Source organism: Pongo pygmaeus, chromosome 12 (genome assembly GCF_028885625.2).
Source record: "Pongo pygmaeus isolate AG05252 chromosome 12, NHGRI_mPonPyg2-v2.0_pri, whole genome shotgun sequence".
In the NCBI taxonomy this organism is placed as follows: domain Eukaryota; kingdom Metazoa; phylum Chordata; class Mammalia; order Primates; family Hominidae; genus Pongo; species Pongo pygmaeus.
Window position 1 is genome coordinate 68,837,729 of NC_072385.2, and position 24,683 is coordinate 68,862,411.

Genomic DNA, 24,683 nt, shown 5'->3' on the forward strand with positions numbered 1-24,683 from the left:
GAGCGAGGAGGGCCGAGTGACTCCGCGGGTCTCCGGCACCTCCTCCTTCCCTCCACCCCACACTTGAACATCCACCCACCTCTCCCCACCCCCCACTCCACTGCCCCCGCCCCGCTAGCGGCAGTGTCCTTAGAAGACTCATTGGGCCAGGGGTGCAGCCAGCCGCTTAACGAGCCGCGCCGCCATAGGTCGAGGTCCACGCCCGTCGGAACGACGGGCCTCGCCATTGGGTAGCTCCGCTCCGCTCCGCCCCTCAGCTCCTCACCCTCCCGTCGCCGCCTCCCAGCCCAGCTCTCTCTCGGCCCCCTAACCCCGCCCGTCCCCGCCGCATCTCCCCTGTCCAGCTGGGCGGGGATTGCTGTACGACTCTGTAAAGTCTGTGAGTCACTGCACAACCCATCAATCCAATTAAATGTCTTGAGCGAGCCGAGCAGGCGGTGCTGCCGCCCGCCGCCGCTCGCCCCGCCGCGGCCGCCCCTGCTCCTGCTTGCAGCGCCCCTCTGATCCATGGCTGTCTGTCTGTACTTGTTACGGTGTAACATCCTCCTCCTCCTTCTCCTCCTCCTCCTCCTCCTCGGGAGCCGCTGCAACTTCCCCTCAGCCAGCCTCCTCCTTTGCCTGGGGACTGCAAAGGCATGGGATAGACCCAGAGCCTCTTCCCTCTGTCTCCCCTCCAGCCCTCGCTCAATTTTCCCCACTTTAAATTAAAGTCTGTTCCTCGCTCCTCGTCGTTTTAGAGATTTATTGGTCGGTCTGTTATTTCCTCTGATTTTATTTTCCCTCTCTGGGGCAGAGATCGTAGGGGCCGGTGGGTTTATTTTAGGGAGGGGGCGCTCCATCACCCCACCCCTCCGTTTCTCCTCCCTTTTCGGCCGTGACTTGATTTCCCCGCTCTTCTGCGCTCCCACCCCTCGAACTCACCGTCCTGTACTCGAGTGACGCACAGACACCCCCCGCCCACAGCCCAGACGTCCCCTCCCTCGCTGCCACCCCGACTCGTCTCGGAGCTGGACCGGGTGCCGACTTCTTCGCAGAAGGGTGAGTGCTGTGCTGGGTTGGGTGGGGAGGATCTGAAAAAATGTGGTAGCCGGTCCACTGTTGGGGAGGGCAGGGATCAGGTTGTGGGCTGCAGGTTCCCGGTCCGGCGTGGATTTAAGGTGGCGACTCCCTCCTTTCCTCCCTCCCTCGCTCCCGCTTCCCCCGCCCCTCAGCTCCTTATTCACCAGCCTTGCTGTATATCTAGGTATTGCCAGACTTCCACCATCGGGGCATTATAACGCTTATAAAACATTTGGTAATGGCATGCTTTCTGTCTTTAGGATGCTTAGAGAGCAGTGATAGCCACCAATGTGATCTGATAGATTCTATCACCTGCAAAAAGTGTAAAAGGGACGATGGGTATGTTTTCTTCTAATTCAAAGTTAAACTTTTATTCAATAAAGGCATGGCAGGAAGGTATTTTTAATTTTAATGCGTGGCGGTAGGGCAGCGATAAAGCAGAGAAAGTCAGATTGTCTAGTGGCGTTGCTTAGTGTTTTTATTTGAAAATAGTTTTATGGGTTCCCTATTGAAAAAATATCAAGTCCGTATCAAAGGTTATGAAGTCTTTGAACCTGTTGGAGGAAAGCAAGGTAAGATGGAAATCCAGCTTGACACTTCCATCTTTAGCTCACCTCTGTTCCAGGGAGGCATTACAACACAGAGTTTTAAATTTCTCAGTCACTGGACACAATGGGGCATGTTAAGGATATGAGAGAAATATGGATTATTTCTCTTTTGATATCCATCTTTTATGTACTTGATTGCTTGTTCAGTAGTGTCATACTACAGAATTTTGTAAAATTTTAACTTGGTTTCTTGGTTGTCCATAGCTCAGAAGTACAAATACCTGTCTATATATGCTTTATGAGGATGTTGCCATATGCATCTTTCATATTTTGTTTGAAATAAAAGTAAAAATTATGAGAAATAGTTGCTCAGAGTTGGCTTCTGAGGTTGCTTTTTAGAATTCAGCCGTTTTAAAATGGTATTACTCTTTTTGAGTCAAGTTCTGGACTAGTTGTCCACAAGATTCAAATGAGGCCAAACCAAACATGTTTTGGAATATTAAAGTACAGGAAAGGCCTCTTAATAGTTCATTCTCTCCTTCTCTTTCAGAGTAACCAGAATAAGTTGTTACTAAATTTAATTTTAAAGAATAGACTGTTCCTGTACCGAAATCTGCCAAGTTGCTACAGAAAGATTTCTTTTTAAAGAGCAGAAATGTGTTTATGATCAGCCCAAAGTAGTAAAGATGAAAAGTGACTTAAATGTAAATGCTGTCTTAAAGAAATGCTTGTCATAAGCCCCATAACCTTCCAGAGTGTTTCAGGAAGACTTATACAAAGCCTTTTTGAATTGTTTAGTAAATTTTATCATGTGACCTTTTTTATGAGTGTAAGACTGAATTATTGAAAGACCTCATAGCACAAGGGAGCCATGCTGCTAGAGTTTGAATCTTACCACCATCCCTCACTGGCTGTGTGACCTTGGGGACGTTTCTAACCTGGCTTTTGTGGGTTTTGTCCTGTAGATGGAAAGAATGACTTCTCAAGGGGTTGTTGTAAGGTTGCATGAGAGTACATGTCACAGAGCACACCAGGTTAGCTACCCCATCATCACCAGCCGTCTTAGAGAGGTGTCTAGTGTAGTGGTTAAGAGTAGGACCTCACGCTGGTTCATGCCTGTAATCCCAGCACTTTGGGAGGCTGAGGTGGGAGGATGGCTTGAGCTCAGGAATTTGAGACCAACCTGGTCAAGATGGTGAGATCCGGTCTCTACAAAATAATTAAAAAAAAAAAAAAAAAAAAAAAAGAGTGGGACTTCCAGAACCAGATTTCGTAAGTTTAAACCCCAGCTTTTCCTCATTATCTTTGTGACCTTGGCCAAGTTAGCCTCAGTTTTCTCATCTGTAAAATGGAAATAATAGCACCTACTTCATAGGGTTATTGTGATCGCATAGAATGAGTTAATATATGCGAAGATCTTGAGTAGTCTTTGGTGCATCTTTGCAAGTTTAACTTTTATGTGCTTTGCATATCTTGAAATATGAATATGTTTTTTAGACAATTTTTTGTAAAGATAAAATTATTGTTATCAATAAAATAATCAAAATTTTTATCAATATGCCTAATGTTTTATGGGATTTATACTTTTAATCTAGAGTTTGTATGACCCTTTAAGAAATAGAGCTACTGGACCAGGCACAGTGGCTCATGCCTGTAATCCCAGCACTTAGGGAGGCTGAGGTGGACTTTGAGCCCAGGACTTTGAGACTAGCCTGGGCAACACAGCAAAACCCCGTCTCTACAAAAAATACAAAAATCAGCTGAATGTGGTGGCACATGATTGTAGTCCCAGCTACTGAGCCCTGGAGGTGGAGGCTGCAGTGAGCTGTGATTACTCCACTGCATGCACTCCAGCTTGGGTGACAGAGATCCTGTTTTTTTTTCTTTTTTCTTTTTTTTTTTTGAGACGGAGTCTCACTCTGTCACCCAGGCTGGAGTGCGGTGGCACAGTCTTGGCTCATTGCAACCTCTGCCTCCCAGATTCAAGCAATTCTCCTGCCTCAGCCTCCCGAGTAGCTGGGATTACAGGTGCGCGGCACCACGCCCAGCTAATTTTTGTATTTTTAGTAGAGACACAGTTTCACCATGTTGGCCAGGCTGGTCTTGAACTCCTGACCTCAAGTGATCCACCCCTCTTGGCCTCCCAAAGTGCTGGGATTACAGGCATGAGCCACTGTGCTTGGTAAGACCCTGTTTCAAAAAAAAAAAAAAAAGAAATTTAGCTATTGAATGAATTGAGTTGATCCCCTTTCATTTAAACTTGCATAATAGAATGTACATACCTCTATTATAAGTGTAATACATACCACACATTTGCTGTTATCTGTGGTTTTCCCTCCTGTTAAACAGAAAGCTCTTTGAGGGTAAGAATAGTATTTCATTTATAATTTAATCTCCAGTGCCCAATACCTTGTATTTAAATAAGCTTAATTAATGCATGTGAAATTAATTAAATAACGCTACTCTCATGTTTATAGTAGTTGAGTGACATTATAAGTGATATTGTAGAGAATACTATTATTTGTATTATTGAATCGAATTTTCACTTTCTCAATTTGCAAATAGAGAATAAATGAGAGGAATTACAGTATAATTTACTTTTCATTATGGAAGTATTTTTTATTTCCAAGGTTAAACAGAAAATAGTCTGAAAAGTATGCCTGTCGTATCCTTCTTTGATACCTGACATGTCCAGTTTTTATCATAATATCTGACTCCCACACTTTCTGTCATTAAGTTGGATGTTGTTAATAATTAATATGAATTATATGAATTAGATTTGGAATGTCCCAAAAATGATGACATGATGTTATTATCTGTTACAGATTAATAATAATAATGTATCAGCCTAATCCTGTGAAATTTAAAATGGCATCATTTCCTTAGGGACCACATCCTTCTCTTTCCATTCAAGAATGAAACTTTCTCTTGAGCAGTCTTAATAAATAATTAGCTATTGAAATAGCTGCACTAAATAGTGTGGCAGGAATCATAAAGGAAGCATATGTAATTAGTAAATAAAACACACTTTAAACTTTACCATACGCTTAATATGGTTACTCAGTTGGGGAATATATTTTTCAAAATAAGCAAAGTTCATGGGGCATATCACCTGCCTCATTTATAGAATCATTCTAGTTTACTTGTCAATAAAATCCAGTCTAATTACTGAGCCCTCTGAAGTTATAAAAAGCCAGAATTATCTTTCATTAGAGATCCTTAGTAATAAAATCTGAATACTAATCTACTCAGAATTGTTACAGTGTTCCATCACATTGTTAAAACTTTTCAAACACATATATGGAATATCTATTACAATGTGGGCAATTTTGTGTATATAAATCTTCGTTTAACCAAATCATCAGTTACCCAGTTTAGTTGAATATATTACATTTTCATTGGCTAAAACAATTAATTTAGAAAACTTGCCCTTTTTTGTTTTGATACATTTAAAGCAGCTAATCTACAGTGAAACTTCAAAAAATAATAATTTATAAGCACTTAGAAACTGTGCTTAAGTGTTTGGTATGCAAGATCGAAAGTCTCTTTATTTTTCACTTGACACATTTTAGCATGCCATTTATTCTATAGGTCACACCTCTTTCTTTCAGCTTTTTTTTTGAGGACATTTGGGTATTTATTAGTATTTTACAGACATATGCAATTTCTGCAGGTTTTTTTTTTAAACAATGTTTGTTGTGTACAATTATTTGGAAAGAAGAGCAAGGAAGGGTAGAAATAACCTTTGAGGCTTGCGATTTCTATCCTTGTCTTCTAACATTAGGAACATGGATAACTATCTATACACTTTGTCAGTAATCAAAAGGAGAAGAAAATAACGTATGCATTATCTTATGGCATAAACTCAGAATTAAGGTCCATGAAGTTCTATACTGAGTGATGCTACTGATTGGCGTGTGACCTTGAGCATTACACTTAACCTTTACCACTCTCCATGAGTGAAGGCAGTTACCCTTTGCTCACTCACAGAGGAAGTTGTAGGGGTCAGTTGTAAGTGCTTTTTAAAAGCATTTGAGAAGGACACAATGCAAGCAAATACAAAGTAAACATTAGCATTTATAAATGAATGTTTGTTCATCATTATTTAAAAATTGTGACCTTTCAGATTTTTTACCTAATGGGCATTTTTCCTTTTAATTTTATATGTGAAGAGACTTCTTACTAGTATGTTCACAAAAATATATATATGGTACCTTTTAAAGAAGCAATGAAATTTGGTTTAGCTGAATGGGGTTTTAAATGTTAACACTGAGATTTTGGTACATCCTGGGTTATAACAGATGTTGATATTTTTGAGAACAAACTTCAGGTATCTGAGAGTTAATACATTTTATTAAGTTAAAGTTTATAAAACTTATATTTGCATTGCAGGAAAACATGTTCAGACTTAGATTCCATTAGCAGTGTATTCAAATAGAAAAATTAATCATATTATTTACTTTTAAATTTCAAAAGGATTACTTGGCTGTAGGACCCATCTTGTTTTATTATTTATTTTTATTTTTTTGAGAAGAATGGAATCCCTGGAAAGGACCCTTCTTTATACTAATTTTTTTTTTTTACCTTGAATGCAGTGAAATATGCATTATTTCAAAATATACTGGCTTGGAGGATTTAATTTATTTCAGCTAATTTTGTATTTAGGAAAGCTAGGGAAGGCCCGTGTGGAAAGGCTGCATTTTAAGAAACTGTGTCCCTAACAATGAGTTAGGAATTACTAAAATTTAAAAGTCAATGTATATAATTAGCATTATATACATTCCTTTGAATTCAGTTTTATGTCTCTGTGATTATTAGCAGAATTGTCACAACCTCATGATGTTACTCACTTTTTTAAAGCGAAAATGAAATTCTAGTGTACTCAGAATAACAACTATCAAAACAAATAAGGCATGTAAAGAAATATTTGTTCTAACTGACTTTAAGAAGAGTGAATAGTGATCCTCAAATGTGAGGTTTCTAAGCAGAAAGCAACTTTAAAAAACATATTGTCCTTACTGTTCAGTAGCCAACCCACTGAAACTTAGAATGATCAGTTTTCTTTTTGAATTTAAAGTTCATATTGATGTTTATAATATGTTGTGTGTTGGTATGTATAACTCTGTGGTATTGAATATTTACCTTTAACATATTAAATAAAATGGTCAAACTAGTCTACCTTTTATTTAAATTTCATCTGTTTTTCACACCCTTCTTTTTATTCTTACATTGTATTTCAGTTTTCTTAATATTTCCACATTTGTCTTTTCTTTTTATGCAGCATCTTCATTTTACTCTATCCTGTCTGCCTCCCAAGAATCATAGGAATTCTTTTTCCTTGATCATAGCAGATTTTTTTCTGTTAGCTCCCTTTGCATTTGCCTCTATATAAGGTATGGAGTAGGAGTTTTTATTTATTTCAGTCTGCTTTATGAGACTGATGGAAAGACTTTCTCTATAGAACATTTGTTTTGCCTTGTTTCGGAAGATGAGCTCTCTAATCATCTTATCTACACAAACTTAAGGGACCACGTCATAAACCTAAGACCAAGTTTTAGCTTGTGTGAGGTGGTAACAAGGGAAAACTGTAATATGTTTATTATTTACTGATTTTCTATTAATCTATTTTATGTGGAGGAGCCCAAAGATTTTTTTCTTTTCACATTATCTTGAAATGTTTCATCCAAGCTTTCTTTTTCATTCCATGTCTGGTGCCCTGGTGAGCTTTGGAGATGGTTTCTGCCATGATCATCGCCACCTGACAACGAGGAGGGTGGCTTGCCTAAGAACATCACATTAGCCGGGATGAGCAGCTCCTTTTGTTTTGTTTTGTTTTGTTGTTGGCTCCTTAAAGCCAGGCAGAACATCAGACCATGTCCACTGTGACATTTTCCAAGGTTCACCATTGTGGAATGATTAATGGTCCCTGGTGAAGTAACCATCGGCTTCATTGTCTTCTATGGCTTCAACTCAGATGAAATGTATCCCTTTGAGTTAACTTTAGTTTTGATTTTAAGGGTTCTTTTTATCCAGAAAATCAGAGTATTAAAAAAATGTATTTTTAAACATAAAAGATTTACATAAAAATCCTGTAAGAGTTTTCGTAAGGACCAAACTTCATTGATCTGGAGAAAATACTTAATAGTTTCTCAAAATATCTGACATTATTTAGACATCGGTAGTAGAAAAGCTTTAAATTTGATTAAACAAAAATAAATCCTCCTTTTGATTTAAAAAGCAAGGTCTATTTTTACTTTTTAAACAATTTGAATACAAAATTAGATAAACTGAGTTTTGGAGTTGATTAAATAAGATATTTCCCAGAAATGGTACTTTATAAAATCTATGCCTCATGGAAGAAGTTTGATCTTTTTTTATATATATACGTCCTATTTTGGGCTTCTATTCATTTACTCATTCAATTAATTCAACAGATATTTATTGGGCACTTACTATGGGTCAGCTACTCTTATTAAACACGTATGATATAGCGGGGAAGAAGAGGGATAAATATGCTTGCCTTTATGGAAATTCCAAACTATTTTGGGGGTATTTACAGCTTGTTATCTACTATTTGGAGTAGTTATAATGAAACATTGTACAATAATGACCTGAAAAAAATAAGGATTCTTTACATGGATTTTATGCATGCTGACTTGGTATAAAAGGAATCCTAAATCTGAAAACACAATTTCACTTAAATGGAAGTGAATTAAAAAAAATTAAATTTTTATTTGAATTTGAGTGGAAATATTAAAAACAATAATGTCAGTAGTTTCCAACAGAAATCATGAATCATCCTCATTTCTGAACCCTGGAAAACCTTACAGTGGACAGAATCTGAAATTTCTCCTAGGTTTTCTTTATACTTTTGTTTTATCCTATTGCTTTGTTTTCTTTGTAATAGAGCCTGAGAAAAAGGGTAACACTGAAAATTGCACGATGGAAATGGAGTCGTCTCTGCTATATTGCACAATTAGCAAGAAAATTTTAAGTTTTCTTTGTCTAGTATACATTAAGAACTAATTTTTTGTTTCTATGATTGTACTATGTAATTTCCTAAACAAACAAATAAATAAAACCCTTAGGGTTCATTTCCACCTCAAATATTAAAGTAGATATACCTAAGTATCTATGCAGTGCAAGTAGCACTAATACAGTATAACATATAATGATTTTCATTAATTGTTTCATTTTTATTAATATTTAATACATGTCCCAAGTGCTTGGGGCTATCAGAGACTAACAATAAGACATGGCATCTGCCTATAATGGTATTCACAGTCCAGTTAGAGACAAAAGAGCTCCATATGAAAATTAAATCATTTATATTAGGCAATATGTAATTTAGCTTAATGGGAAGTCTAGGGTGGACCACTACAGTAAGCCTAGTCTTGCATCAAGTGAACTTACCTTCTAGAAGAAGTTCTAAGTGGCCTTCCTGGGAATCCATCCTTCCTTTTAAGTCTGGGCAAAAATGGTTAGCAGGCTTTCTTTTTGTCCTTGGACACCTAAGGGTACAATAGTCCCTGCGCTAGCTGTTGCAGTGGCTCAGCAAGAGAGGGGAGGAAAAGGGAATGGAGCACACATTCTACCCATTTATTACATTCACTAGCTATCACCTTGGGAAGCAAAAAGTGCTCCTGAGAATAGAATATATGGACACAGTATGGACATATTTTAGTTTCTTGAGAATAAAAATTATTCAAGACTGGGCACAGCAGCTCACACTTGTAATCCTCGTGCTTTGGGAGGCTGAGTTGAGAAGATTGCTTGAGGCCTGGAGTATGAGACCAGTCTGGCAACATAGCGAGAACCCTGTCTCTGCACAAAAAAGATTAGCTATAGGTGGTGGTGCACACCTGTGGTCCCAGCTAGCTTCTTGAGGGGCTGAGGCAGAAGGATGGCTTGAGCCCAAGAGGTCAAGGCTGCAGTGAGATGATTGAGCCACTGCACTCAAGCCTGGGTGACAGAGTGAGAAACTGTTTAAAAAAAATTATTTCATAGCTTTGAGAAGCCTGATACATCAATATGGGCCCCATGGACAAGGGAAGTTCCTAAAAAAAATGGAAGAATCACTGGAAGGGGAATAAAACGTGGGTTGGAGGCTTTTGACAGTTACTGAAGACGCTTTCTTCCTCGGTTTTCCCTAGAGCAGCCCTGCCTACAAGATGGGTGTCCTCCAGACCTAATATAACAAATTTAGGAAGTTTGCATATATTGCTATGATTTATAGATATAATCTCTCTAAATTGTTTTGCTTTGGAATTAGCTGAAGTTCCTGATGTCTGTGTGTATTTAAATTCTCAAATGAAATATTATGTGACTGTGGCTTTTGTTTTCGTTTTCTTGGATATTTGAAAATAGTAAGAATCTCTGTTTTTATAGTACAGGTGTTTGTTCATTTGAAGCTAAATCTAAGATAGTATAATACAATGTATGCTTATCTCTTATATTTAAATTAGGGGAAAAAGGCTGGGCGCGTTGGCGCATGCCTGTAATCCCAGCACTTTGGGAGGCCGAGGCGTGTGGATCACCTGAGGTCAGGAGTTCGAGACCAGTCTGGCCAACATGGTGAAACCGCATCTCTACTAAAAATACAAAAATTGCTAGGCGTGATGGTGCGTGCCTGTAATACCAGCTACTCGGGAGGCTGAGGCAGGGGAATTGCTTGAACCCGGGAGGCAGAGGTTGCAGTGGGCCAAGATCGTGCCACTAGACTCCATCCTGGGAGACAGAGCGAAATGCCGTCTCAAAATAAATAAATAAATAAATAAATTAGCGGAAAAAAACCCCGGAGTTTCAATGTTTATCTGTTAATAACAGTATTCGGATACTTATGTGGATACTTCTTTTTAAAAAAAAAAAAAAAAGATTATCTGTATGAAAAGTTTCTTTTCCTGAAAACTATTTCTCCTAGAACCATCAATCCATATGATTCAAAAAGCCACCAAAGGTGTTAATTTTGTTAATTATCTAGAAAGTTGTGATGGTTTTGAGGGTGTATACGTATGTCACAGCTTATTAAATTGTACATTTTAAATATATGCACTTATTATATATCAATAAAACTTTTTTAAAAGCCAACCAGATTGTAAGGTATATTTTCAGGATAAAATACTTATTATCTTTGGGAGGCCGAGGCAGGCACATCACCTGGGGTCAGGAGTTCAAGACCAGGCTGGCCAACATGGTGAAACCCCGTCTCTACTAAAAATACAAACAATTAGCCGAGTGTGGTGGCGGGCACCTGTAATCCCAGCTACTTGGGAGGCTGAGGCAGGAGAATTGCTTGAACCCAGGAGGCGGAGGTTGCAGTGAGCCGAGACTGTGCCACTGTGCTTTAGCCTGGGCCACTGAGTGAAACTCCGTCTCAGAAAAAAAAATACATATATATATATAAAATATGTATTTTTATATTATATATTATATAATATACAATTATATAATATATATTTTATATGTTATATATATACACACACATTTCTTAAAATAGGTATTTTCTTTTTTTTGAAACGGAGTTTCGCTCTTGTTGCCCAGACTGCAGTAAAATGGCGCGATCTTGGCTCACTGCAACCTCCGCCTCCTGGGTTCAAATGATTCTTCTGCCTCAGCCTCCCGAGTAGCTGGGTTTACAGACACCCGCCATCACTCCTGGCTAATTTTTTGTATTTTTAGTAGAGACGGGTTTTCACCATGTTGGCCAGGCTAGTCTCGAACTCCTGGCCTCAGCCTCCCAAAGTGCTGGGATTACAGGCGTGAGCCACCATGCCTGGCCAAGAATTATATTTTTAAAGTTTGTTATTTATGTTTTATTTCTTTATTTCATCCACCCTTTATTCACCTGTATCTCATACCCCAGAAACACATATTTCAAGTAAGAAAGACAAATAGAATTAAGGAGGTCTTTGTGCCCATTGAAACTTAGATATAGGACCTTAGAGAGCTTTTTACCATATGTAAGACTCACTGGAGTATCTTTAAGTAATTTGCCCAAATTTGAATTTGGAGAATTGGAGTTGTGTATTCTTCAAGGATTCCTTTTCTTATAGTTTAACAGATTGTGACTTTGGCAGGGAGTAAAGAGCATGATTTTAGTGAGTCTTTTTCCTCCTCTTTTCTTTCTTTTTTTTTTTTTGGAAGAGGTTAAATGGCTTAATGCTTTTTAAATATTCCTTTGTCTCCCCTGCATGTTATACATTAAATTTTGGCATGTTGGGCCATAGAATCTGTGAATAGATTTGTTTAGGGAAGAACCAGGTTTGTTCCATTATTCTTGCCTGTATTGTCTTCAGCACAGTACAGATACCTTAATATAAGTTTGTTAATTGGTGGCTTAATGTTAATCAAACATTCCTTATGTTGCCCAGTATATATATCAGGCAAATTTCTGTATGTATAATATCAGGAATTTTTTTTTTTTTTTTTTTTTGAGATAAGGTCTTGGTGTGTTGCCCAGACTGGAATGCAGTGGTGTGGTCACTGCCTACTGCAGACTCAACCTCCCAGGCTCAAGCAGTCCTCCCACCTCAGCCTCTCGAGTAGCTGGGACTACAAGGTGTGCACCATCACTCTTGGATAATTTTTATTTTATTTTATTTTTTGAGATGGAATTTCATTCTTGTTGCCCAGGCTGGAGTGCAATGGCACAATCTCAGCTCACTGCAACCTCCACCTCCCAGGTTCAAGCGATTCTCCTGCCTCAGCCTCCTGAGTAGCTGGGATTACAGGCACCCACCAGCACACCCGGCTAATATTTTGTATTTTTAGTAGAGATAGGGTTTCACCGTGTTGGCCAGGCTGTTCTGGAACTCCTGACCTTCAGGTGATCCACCTGCCTCGGCCTCCCAAAGTGCTGGGATTACAGGCGTAAGCCACCACGCCCAACCAGTTTTTAATTTTTTCTTGTAGAGATGGAGTCTCACCAGGTTGTTTAAGCTTTTCTTGAACTCCTGGCCTCAAGCAATCCTCTTGCCTCAGCCTCCTGGAGTGCTGGGATTACAGGTGTGAGCCACAGTGCCGGGATGAAGCTTCTTTATTGTTGGAATTAATGCCTATGTTAAATTTAGAACATTAGCAAATTTTCATGAATTAAAAAATAATCTAGAAAAATGATCAGAGTTGTGTTTCTGGGGTTGGGGCTATCAGGGCATTAATGAGTGATTTGAAAGCTCTAGCTCTTTTTACAACACTAGCAGGACACGTTGGAATCACCTATGTCCAGGTCACAACCCAGAGGTGAGGCCCTGAGTTATTGTAATGTATAGCCACACTGTGCTTTATGATGCTGTCTCTCATACCATATTCCCCCATACCCAAGCTTTCTATCATAGAACTTTTCAGACATGTAGAAAACCTAACAGAATAATTCAACAAACACCCATATTCTCTCTACCCAGATTCAGTAGTTATTAACCTTTTGCTGTATTGGCTTTATGAGTCCGTCCCTCTTTCTCTGTATGAGAACTTTTTTCCTGTACCATGTGAAAGTAAGTTTCAGACATCATGAGTCCTTACCATTAAATACTTCAGAATATATGTTCTGAGAATAAGGACATTTTCTACATAACCACAATGCCATTATCACCCCTAGGAAAATTGGTAATAACTTGGAATGCTTTTCAAAAATTCAGTTCATTAAAGACATATGAATTTATATCCTACTAAAAATTAAATGCATATAAAGTGAGAAGTTTCACAGAATATGGAATTCTGGAAATTTTCTGGTAAAGATATGCATTTCTTCTCTGTGTTTGCAAGTGAGGCCACTACTTCAAACATTTTTATGAGGTAAACACATTTTCTATGTTTAGTGAGATAAAATCTTTTCTAGCTCTCCCAACTCATGATCATAGCAATGAGAAGAAAGAAACATTTCTCAAAGTTCATGCCACAATGTGGTTTAGTGGAAGAAGTTCAGTCTTGAGTCAGAAGGAACAGTGTTGGTTCAAATAGTTGCTCTGCCCGTTCACTGGAGGTGACCTTGCAGAAGTGAAGTTCTTTTATCAGTTAAGATGCTTTTAGAAACTGCCCTCGAGCTCACTGGAATCGTCAGGAAATGTATTCTTTCACAAAAAAAAATTCAGAGGCAGGGCAGGCTTCAGGGTTGGTCAGTTCTGGAGCTCAAGTTCTGAGTGTCTTTCTGCCTTGCCAGGCTCCTTGTTGGCTCTGACTTTGTTTCAGCTCCTTTCTCCAGCTGGTTTATAGCCATACATCACCATATTCAGAAGTCAGAAACCTGTCCACAGGGATGGACTGTCAGTTTTCCTGTCTGGGCATCTCTGCCCACTTCTGGATCAGTAACTGTCTTCAGAGAGCATTCTGCCCTGGATGGCTTGGACTAACCTGTAACCCTACACCTAAAGCCAGGATGGCGTTCACTTAGGGAGAGGAAGGGAGGAATGGATGTTGGGTATGTCTCTAAGACTTCATTTTCTTTGCTGTAAAATGGGAACAATGGTATCTACCTCTATGCTTATTACTGACATAAAATAAGTAAAGCAACAAACACAAAGTTGATATTTAATAAATGTTAATTCCTATTCTTTCTTCTCTCCTTTCAATCTTATATAAAATCCTATCTTCCACTGATGCTGCCACCCTCCATACTGGTAAGCATTTGTAAGTGACTCTCCCTTGGCTGGTCTCCTACCTGACCTCTCACCTCACTATCTAGGGCATAGCATTTTATGTGAGCTTTGCAAATTGGTCAGACCTTCCATTAACCTATCTTGCCCATCTTATTTTTTTCTTATATATTTCTTTTAAATTTTTTCTATAATATATCCCTAGAAACATGTTACATAATTCAACTTCACTTGATATTTTTCCAAAACCAAGGAAGGGAAATTGTTAACAATGTGTAGAAGGCCAGGCATGGCAGCATGCACCTGTAGTCCCAGCTACTCTAGAGGCCAAGGCAGGAGGATCACTTGAACCCAGGAGTGTGACGTCAACATGGGCAACATAGCAAGACCCCATATTTTAAAAATAACACTTAAAAAAACAGTGTGTTGTACATATTTATCAAATGTGAAAAAAAAATCTCTTCAGCTTTGCTGTCCATAAACACAGAGTTGAAATAGATTTCCCCCTTTATGAAAAGAAAACCATGATGACCCATGAAAAGGTAAGCAAAATAAAATGCTATTTGAAATATAGTAACTTGTTTGTCCAGGATAGACCAGGTCTTTGATATTTTAGGAAAATCTAGACTCACCACAGTAGTGTAGCTGCTCCAGTTTCACAGAATTTCCTTTAGAAAAAAAATCGTGTCTAATTCCAGCCTGGCCAAGATGGTAAAACCTCGTCTTTACTAAAAATACAAAAATTAGCCAGGCATGGTGGCGGGTGCCTGTAATCTCAGCTACTCGGGAGGCTGAGGCAGAAGAATCCCTTGAACCTGGGAGGTGGAGGTTGCGGTGAGCCGAGATTGCACCACTGCACACTTGCCTGGGTGATAGAGCGAGACTGTGTCTCAAAAAAAAAAAAAAACTTTGTGTCCAATTTACCAATAAATCTTTTTTGGATTCTTTGGTCTTGAACCCTCTCATACCTACTGCAAGAGAGAGCCATCTTCCAAAGACATGTTTTCCAATACTCTGTGCAGGAACAATGGAGGGTCTTTGTTCAGGCATGCCCTTTTCAAAATAGAGAAGGACTATCATATTTTTCTTGCTATGGTATTTCTAAAGCACTTCTGAAACACCTGTGACTTCCTGCAAAATTGCCACAACCCAATTACATGGGATGTTCTTCCCTTTTGAATTTTCTTCCAAAATGACAGGATCACTCTTGAAGGAAAGTTATTAATCCCTGTTGACCCCTGTAAGTAGAACATTTAACTCTGCCGTCCTCCAATGCAAGAGAATGGAAGAAGGGTGAAAAGTCTGGTCTCTCTCTTGACTTGGAAGATGCCGAACCCTGGCCTGTTCCTTTCTGTTACTTTTTTTCAGTGTCTTTAATTTTTAGATTTAGTGTTGAGGTAGCTATTGATCTGTTAGGCTCTGTGAATACTGAAAATACTCAGATTTTGGATGGTTCAATCCATAATTCAGAGCTTCTGCTGGCATGAATCTTTTCAGCCAGAGAGATGTTTTTTAAAGGAACTCTTTAAGTGTGTGTTGATGATTCTAACACATCTCAGATTAGGTTCTATAATTGTAATGCTGCACAATGAAAGCAAAACTCTGAGATAAATTATAATTTTATTAAAGAAGCCAGAGAATGGGACATTGTGGCTATAATTTTGTTTAAAAGTGCTGAGTTTTGAGAATATAAAAATTTGAAATTCATATTGCATTCCTTGAAGTGCTATTGGTTATTTTTAAGAAGGATGAAATATGATTATAACTTACGAAGCTTGGTTTCATTTGAGCACATTTTAAATGTTAGTGCCTTGCAGAAAAGTTTTGTGGACAAGATTCCTTTTGCTGTGTAACAAATGCTTTTACTGTTTAGCCAAGGTTTGTAACTAATGGCTCAGAGGCTGAAATGAAAAGTGAAATGTCTGTTGTTTCCCATCTAATAGCTTGATTTTATTTTTATTTCCACTACCCAGTGTTAAAAAAAGAAAGCCAAGATCAAGATCCAAAAGCTCAAACAAACTAACATTTAATTTCCCAACTAGAATAAGACTGGCCTTGCCGTGATGTGAAGGTCTTGTATGGGAAACGTTTATTCATGGCTGTGCAGTTGACCATACTCAGTGCTGGATCAGGGTGTATTCTTGTCTTCAGATAATCAAGCAGGTAAAAACCAATCGAGACTAAGCAGTTGGACTGACTCAATTTCTCTTTTTCCTGTCTGTTGAGAAATGTTTTAACTGTGTTTCTTGCCCCTACTTCTTGGTCTACCTGAGAGAATGGAACAAAAGTCTAATTCAGTGGATTGGAAAGCAATGAAGAGTCCAGAGTGTATTATCTGCCACTTATTACTGAAGGTTTATACTCCAATGATAGAGCAATCACTAGCGCTTTGTCTTTGTGTTTGCTTCTTTCTTGATTCTGTCATTCCTGTGTACTTTCTTGGAGCTTCTCATGGGCAAGATCTACAACTTCAAGTTGTGTGCGATGGATTTTAAGGGCAAACTGCCATAGTTCCAGGTCATTTATTGTTTTCATTTTTCTCGAGGAATTCTTATTCTGACTGAAAACTGCAGGATGACCAGTGAAAAACTGTTGACCAGCTGAGGAAAATGTATTTACAATAGTAAACTATTTGGAAAAGAGATTATACTTGGAGAAAATTTGTCTGTACTTTGGCCAAGTCCCTAGACGTAAGCTTTATTGTGTACCAGGTCATGGATCCATCTTTCCTACCTTAGCATGAAATCCACGTGGTACAAAGACACTCTTGGCTTCTCAGCACTGTTGTGTTCCACTGCCACTAATTTCACGTTACCACTAGTGTAGTGATTACTGAATGGTAAGTACACTAGGTTGACATGGGTCATGAATATTTGGTTTTATTTTTTGCAGTACTTATGCATCTTAAGAACAATATGTTAAAAATGGAAACTTTTTCCATGTGGACTAATTTAGGGTTATTAATAGAGTTATACAGGCATTTGACCACTCGTTTTTCTGTTTTGATCTTACATGATGATTGGACAGGGAGATGGACAAAGAAGCATTGCATAAAAGAGATCACTTTCATGATGGAGGAGAGGTGCTTGTTACCACTACCTTTTGTTTATCTGTGCAATCTACAAATCAGCTCATATGGCCTCTGACAACTGTTCTGGTGACCTAGGTTCATGTATTTTGGAGAAACTGTGACTTTTATTACTGAATAATTATGTGAATGAGGAGTTTTTTTAAAACGGATTTCCCATTTCCTAAAATAGAGGCCTTTTCTTTAAGATTCTTTTGCTTCACTTTATGTTAGTTATTCGTACACTTATTGACATTGTTGGTGTGAGAATTACTCTTTTAAATTGTTCTTCAGTTCAAGTTGTTGACATTCCAGCTAGCAGTATCCCTACCTCTCACCTTAGGAATACAAAATGAGATGCACTATGGAATATTTAAATCTTAACTTTTGAATGCTAGATGCAGGTATCAGTTAAAACTCATTACACCATTATATGATGAGGGAAAAAAATAGGCATTTTTAATGACTAGGAAAAAGTTCTTGGCAAAGAAAAGTTCTGTTTTGTTTAGTCAGTTACTGAAATGGAACTGAGTCTTTTTTTTTTTTTTTTTTTTGAGATGGAGTTTCACTCTTGTTGCCCAGGCTGGAGTGCAATGGCGCTATCTCGGATCACTGCACAGTCTCGGCTCACTGCAACCTCCGCCTCCTGGGTTCAAGCGATTCTCCTGCCACAGCCTCCCAAGTAGCTGGGATTACAGGCATGCACCACCACGCCTGGCTAATTTTATATTTTTAGTAGAGACAGGGTTTCTCCATGTTGGTCAGGCTGGTCTCAAACTCCCGACCTCAGGTGATCCGCCCGCTTTTTATTAGGTGTGTCTTTGAAGCTAAAGTGATTCAGTGCTTACAGTCACCTATGAGCGTTCATGTAGTGAGTTCTCGGAACCCTTTGTGCTCCTGGAGAGGCAGTTTATGTAGCAAATGTGTAGTAAGCAAGTGTATTATGACTTTTCTAACTATCACACCATTGAGCACATGATGCTTTGATGTACTGGAGTGCAGCAAGCAGTTTCGCCATGGGGTGTCAAGTGGAAACTCGGGCCCTTGGTCAACCCAGTTATAAATGTCTATTCTTCACATGTCCTCCTATTTTCTTTGTGTGCATTTATAATTGGTTTTAGTCATCCTGTCAATTTGACAAACAGAAAAGGTTACAAAAGTAAAGTCCAAATAGCCAGTTTCAGAATTTTAAGTAAAAGTTGGATGGGGCAAATATTAAGAATAAGGGTTCCCGTCAATTCAGTTTCTCTTACTATTCCTCTTACTGATTGCCTTGACTGACAAGTTGACTGCTTTACTTTATGTGAGATTTTATTCTTTTAAAGATAGAGTTCATGAACTTTGTACTGGCTCCAAATGTGTGAAGCTCTGCTCTAATCATTGCTTTGTTCAGTCGATAAAATTCCTGCTCATTTAGAGCATTCCTAACTGAGACTATTAATGCTCCTGCCTGCCGCCTTTTTGCTATCATTGTTTCACATCATCATTGATTCGTGTATTCAGGTGTCTTTTACCACTTAAAGGAATGAAGCTGATGACAGCCATTTTCAAGTATAATCTGAAACTACTTCCACATTTTTCTACAAAGGTGTTTGGCATCTGGGTTAGCACTTATGTTGGGGAGGAACCCTGGGATAGATGGCCCTTTAGGTTTCTTGATGTGTTTAGGATATGTGGCCAATGTTACTTGCTGGCACCAACCCTGAAAAAGTTGAACTGGTGTCATACTTTTTATGCTCCTGTTACGTCTAACTATAAAATGAAGGAAGTGCTCATGGCACTTCCCCCTTATTTAGTGAGTTCTCCTCCGCAGCTCTCGGAGGAGTTGGCCAGGGTCCGGCTGGATGCGCAGTCCACGTTTCTGTTCTTTTCTAGTTCCTGTAATGTAATGTTGCATAAAACTTTCACTTGTTATCTTCTTCTTTTTTTCTTATGTCCTCCTAAAAATTGAAAAGTAGTATTTGCTATTATCATCACCATTTCTCAGACACTGAGAATAAGGCCCATCTTGGCTAAGTGTTTGACCTAGGATTATATGTAATGAACTGCAGAGCCAAAAACAGAACTTGGGATTCTTTCTGGGCTTCATTTTATTCCTGAGCCATCGTTTCTCCTTTTTTCAGCTACACTTACAACAGGACCAAAGAAACTAATTTCCAGGGACCAAGAATATTTCCCACATCTCTTCTTCAGTGTTCCAGTGTTAGGATTTACACGAGATTTATTGTCTGAGGTAAAGTTTCATTGCCGGTTATAAACACGATCTGCTCCCATATTATTCCTGATTTGACTGCTATCCCAGAAGGTGATGGATAGTTGAAGAAAGATTATAATGAATGCAGCCCCTATTTTCTTTTTTGCCCTTCTAAATTTGATTTAACAGGCTGCTTTCTGCCAGGAAATTTCATGAATGGGCAAATGTTAATAAGCCAGATTTTTTTCCCGTTTATAGTAATAAACGTAACAAAATATCTCCCCAAAGTGGATTCAGTTAGACTATGTTAGTACTTGAGTGAGTACTTCCTGAACTTATAGGAGGAAGCAACTGCAACCACTCTGAAAATGAAGTGGTTCCTATAAAACTTGGTTACTGCAGTCTGAATATATTTCATGCTTTGAAATATTTTGTCTGTAGTTCTTTTTGTTAGTGAATGTAGAGCTTGAGGAGAGTTCTGTAAAAACTGGAATCAACTGTTTTGCTTTCAAAATGCTTTTTAAAAATCAAACTGAGGATAAATTTGCTGAATGACAGGTTTTCCCCACTTTCAGAGTAACAAAAGTGAAAGTTGCATTTTGATCAATTTTGCTTAGTCTTCTTAGTGAAATCGTAAGATCCAAAGTACATGCTGTTGTGCACACACCAAGCAGTTAAGCAGTTTTGTTGTTTTAGTGCCGCTGAACGTGAACTGGTGCATGTCCACGCATGCCACACATAAAGAGTCCATTCTTGCTCACGTGCAGCCCAAGAAGCCTGGCCATAGAGGTCTTGGGCTCAGTGGAAATTGGCAGCCTCTCTTCTCCTGTAAACAACAGCCTGACGTCACCCCATGCAGTGGTGATAGCAGACCCACTTCAGAGATTCCCAATTGACAGAGCTGTGGAAGGGCTGCCTTTGATCATCTTCAGTCATGCTTGAGTGAATGCAATGCAGAGAAATTTGTTAATGTCAGAAATACTGGAGTAGCCCTTTAAAACTGTTTTTAAAGTACTTATCTGTGAATTTTCACATGTAATCCCAACAACAAATCTATGTGATCAGCAAGAGAATTGTGGCTGTTCCCATGTTAGAAATGTGCCAATTCAAGTCCAGAGAATAAAAAAGTTAGTAAGTGGTGGTGGAGTGACTGAAATTCAGGCCTTCTAAACCCTGCCTTGTCTCTCTTTCCACTATATTAAATAATTTCTGTAGAATAGTAATTGTTAATTGTTCCATTCTGTTACTTCCTCTCCCATCTAAAACGTGTGGGGTGATGATTTATGACTTTTCTTTTTTTTCCCCAGTCAAGACATCTGTGCATTAACATCAGATACACTCTTTCTGCATTTGGGAACTCCTAGACAATAAAGTAACCCACTCCTCTGCTTCTGAGAGAGCCTTTGAAAAATCTAACATAAGCCTACACTCACAGCTTAATTGGAAAGATTTATTAACAAGATGATCCTGTTGCTCATTTGGCTTCTGAAAGCTACATAAAATTGAGAGGATGAATGGTCGTAATTCTTTTGTGTTGTTAACTGGAAGAGACAAAACCAACATGAAAGGACTGCTCTATTAGTTAGAAATCAGAATTTTATTGGGGGAGGAGGAGAAAGTTGAATAGCCACTGGTGAAAATATAACTTATTTGTTATATAAAATAGTTGTCTTTTCTCATGTGCCCACTTCTGGTTTATTTTCAGGCAGTTACAAAAAGTAGAAAAAGAACTATTACCTTCCATGATTTATATAGTTGCATATATGATTTGGGAATACTTCAGGTTGTAGGTAGCTCTTGGTTTTCTGTTTGTGACTGAGTTAGTTTTTCAGGGTGACATTAAGAATAGGCAGGAAGAGTGCTTAGATATGTGTGGATTATCCATAGTGAAGTATGTGGACCTTCTCTGCTGAATGCCCAGAACTTGGAGCAGCTCACCTGGGAGGTGTATGTTTAGGGAATACACATTTATGTTGATTTTAGTTTACCCTAGACTGAAAATGTATTAACATCCTATACATTAAAGCAAATGTAGTTTTAAAAAATAAAAGGCTTTTTAAAATGTACTTTGGCAGATAGCAGGCACTCAAAAAATGAGTTTTAAATAAAGCTGTGATAATCAGAAGTTAATTATTTAGCAACCTCAGTAAGCTAGCATCTATACAATAGTTGACTAAAATATACCCAAGAGAAAAAGTACATTTGGGCTGGGCGCGGTGGCTCATGCCTGTAATCCTAGCACTTCGGGAGGCCGAAGTGGGAGGATCACCTGAGGTCAGGAGTTCGACACCAGCCTGGCCAACATGGTGAAACCCCGCTTCTACTAAAAATACAAAAATTTGCTGGGCGTGGTGGCATGTGTCTGTAGTCCCAGCTACTCGGGAGGCTGAGGCAGGAGAATCACTTGAACCTGGGAGGCAGAGGTTGCAGTGAGCCAAGATTGTATCATTGCGCTCCAGCCTAGGCGACTGAGCAAGACTTCATCTCAAAAAAAAAAAAAAAAAAAAAAAAAAAATTGGGGTGAAAGAAATGTATCTTACTGAATAAAGTAAAACAATCTAAAAGGGCTATTTATTTTGCATTTTATTGCATTAAATGGAAAAAATGTTTTGCCTTCAAACGATAATACTAAAATTACAGCAGGCTGAAGGAATAAAGTGTATAGAACATTCTTAAAGCCTCCATTTATGAAGAAACAAAGAAAACAAGTCACTGCCTTCTTACCATCTTTCTCTTTTTTCTGTGAGTGACAAAGAATAAGGAGCAACTAACAGCTGCCAGCCAAAGTCTCTCACTTCTGTTCTGCAGTTAAAGTCTCAAAGTCTGGGGCTGCTGTGAGCATGGAGTGATGCGTGCAGGGAGCGGCCCGTGCAATGCATTGTGCTGGCCTTGCTGGAGCTGCCCATGCAGGGAGCAGGCGTGCCATAAGCTACTCACGCAGGGAGTAGCCATGTAGGAGCTCAAGCAGAGGGCAGCCCTTGCAGTGCTGTGGGCACCTTGTGGAATGCAGTGCAGAAATCAGCCAGTGCAGCATGCATGCAAGTCCGGGTCTTCCCCAACACTGCCCTTGGGGAAACCCACACCTGTTCTTACAGGAATGGCAGTAGGGGGTCTGCCCAAACCAGCTTTAAGTTAAAAACAAAACAAAGCAAAACAATTCCTAAAGTGCCCCAGCTTATCATTTAACAGGCAGTGGAGTTTCTCAGCGCTGCCTGAGGTTGTTTGTAATTGTAAACTAATAGTAGTAAGGGCAGAGGCCAGATGTTAGATAACCGAAGTCAGTGGTAGACCAGCTGGAGAGCCACGCTGGGCTTAGATTTTAACTCTTAAGTTGTCTTGCTGTCCACTCCACACATAGATATAATATGAGCAGAAAACAAAGAATTTCAATTTTAATTCTTCGGGAAAACATTAGCTTTTTATTTTAATAATTCAGAGTTTGTTCAAAAAACCATTTTGGCAGGTTGGTACAAGGAATAATACCATCTGTATTTGTATGGTGCCTTGAAGTTTGTAAGTGCTCTCATGAACATTATCCTATTTGACACCCACAGCCACAACCACCTTGTGAGGTATTGTCTCCCATTTTACAAATGAGGAAACAGACTTCTGAGAGTTTACAGCTTGTCCAGGGGCATACAGCTAGTAGTCATTAGAGCCATCCTGCTCCAGTATTCCCTCCACCATGCAGCCAGCACTTTGATAGCATCTAGCTTCCTGGTCTTCCCAATCTGTCACTCTCATATTTACACAGATAATCACCATCTAAAAATCTTCCTTAGTGGCCATTCCATGTTACTCACAATAAGAACATATATACCATCGAAGGGTAGCTTCTTGATTGACTTTGAAGTCAATAACGGAATAAAAGAGGAGGCTTGTTATTTCTTACTTAGAACCATGCTGAATGAACCTTAGGGACCATTTGGTTCAAATATATATGTATATCTAAATCTAGAGTAAAGCCCTTCATAAGGAAAGTGAAACTCCAGTTAATTGCAAAGACTAGGGCCCACTTCCTCAAACTCAGACCATTGTGTTCTTTCTTTTAAAGTACACCTCCTTCAACAGAGGTACAGTTCTTGTCTCAAGAGCTAATTTGACTTGAGATTCTAGCAGATATTCCTGAGTATCTACTCTGTGCAAAGCCCTGTGTGGAACCAGCTCTGGAGGAGTTTTGGATCTAGTGGGAGAGACTTAATCGAGGAGAAAATGCACCTAGTGCTAAGTCTTCAGCCATTTAAAAGACTAAGAATGTCATAGATAATCCAAATTTGGTCTTGGTCATCTGGAAACATTTATGAAGAAGCCCTTTCTTATATGTTCTTATATGACCTCCTATTTGTAGAAAAATAGCAACTGTGGCCACTTTGGAACTTTTGGAATAATGCCACCCATCCCTGAGAAGCTGAAGTATAAGATTAAAAGCAAATCAAACTGTGACTGTTAGCACCAAGTTTCTCTTTAGGTCTTGTCACTAAAAGTTTTAACTTAGAAAATCACATATTACTCATATCTTATTATGAAAGCTCTGCTAACAACTTTGAACTCCTTAAAATACATTTTCAAAGAGCTGATGGTGAGCAAGCCACATGTTTCACGGCCTTCCCTGAGCACTGATCAGCCGAGAACCTGGAGAGCCTTTCTGCATGCACCCCTGATAATTTGGGCTGTCTCCAAGTCAAGCTGAATTGATAGGGAATGCAAAATTGATCAGAATAATTACAAGTGCCATTATATGAAAGAGATCACTTTGCCAATGAACACTCACAGAATGCCTTTATAGACCTAATTTGCACCAGAATTAAGTTTGTCTTTCTCAATAGTTGCTTCCCAAACTGAACAAACTGCATTGTGTAAGTGGGTCAGTTTTCACAGTACTCTGCTTGAAATATTCAGATATACACAAAGGCAGTTGGATTGTAAATTTCAAGGGCAAACTAGTCTCCAATAAAGCAGGTATGGGAGGAAGCTGTGTTACATTCTTAGAGGAATGAGTTTCTCTTTAACTTATAAAAACGCAATCAGTATCCTGCTTGCTTTGCGTGGATCATACTCAGCTTCCATTTTTTGTTTTTTAGCCAACCTCTTTTCATTTACTCATGTTTCTGCCTCTCAGTCAGCAGTATTTGGCTATAATCAGGTGATTTTGCCCTCAGTTAGTTCTCCAGGGCCTAAGAACTCAATAGTATCGAATGGTTTTGGGTTAGGTTTTTTTTTTTTTTTTT

At 38.9% G+C, this 24,683-nt stretch overlaps 1 protein-coding gene across 2 annotated transcripts in view; it reads left to right on the plus strand.

Moving 5' to 3' along the window:
- The first annotated feature begins 280 nt into the window (after positions 1-280).
- The window catches only part of SERTAD2 (SERTA domain containing 2), a 119,067-nt gene continuing 94,664 nt past the window's right edge, over positions 281-24,683 (plus strand). Inside the window, exons 1-2 of one of the 2 annotated variants that reach the window (XM_063648657.1) lie at positions 281-1,038; positions 19,385-19,494. The gene's annotated coding sequence lies outside the window, so the exon portion shown is untranslated. The remainder of the gene's footprint in view (positions 1,039-19,384; positions 19,495-24,683) is intronic. The other variant, XM_054475041.1, reaches the window with a different exon arrangement.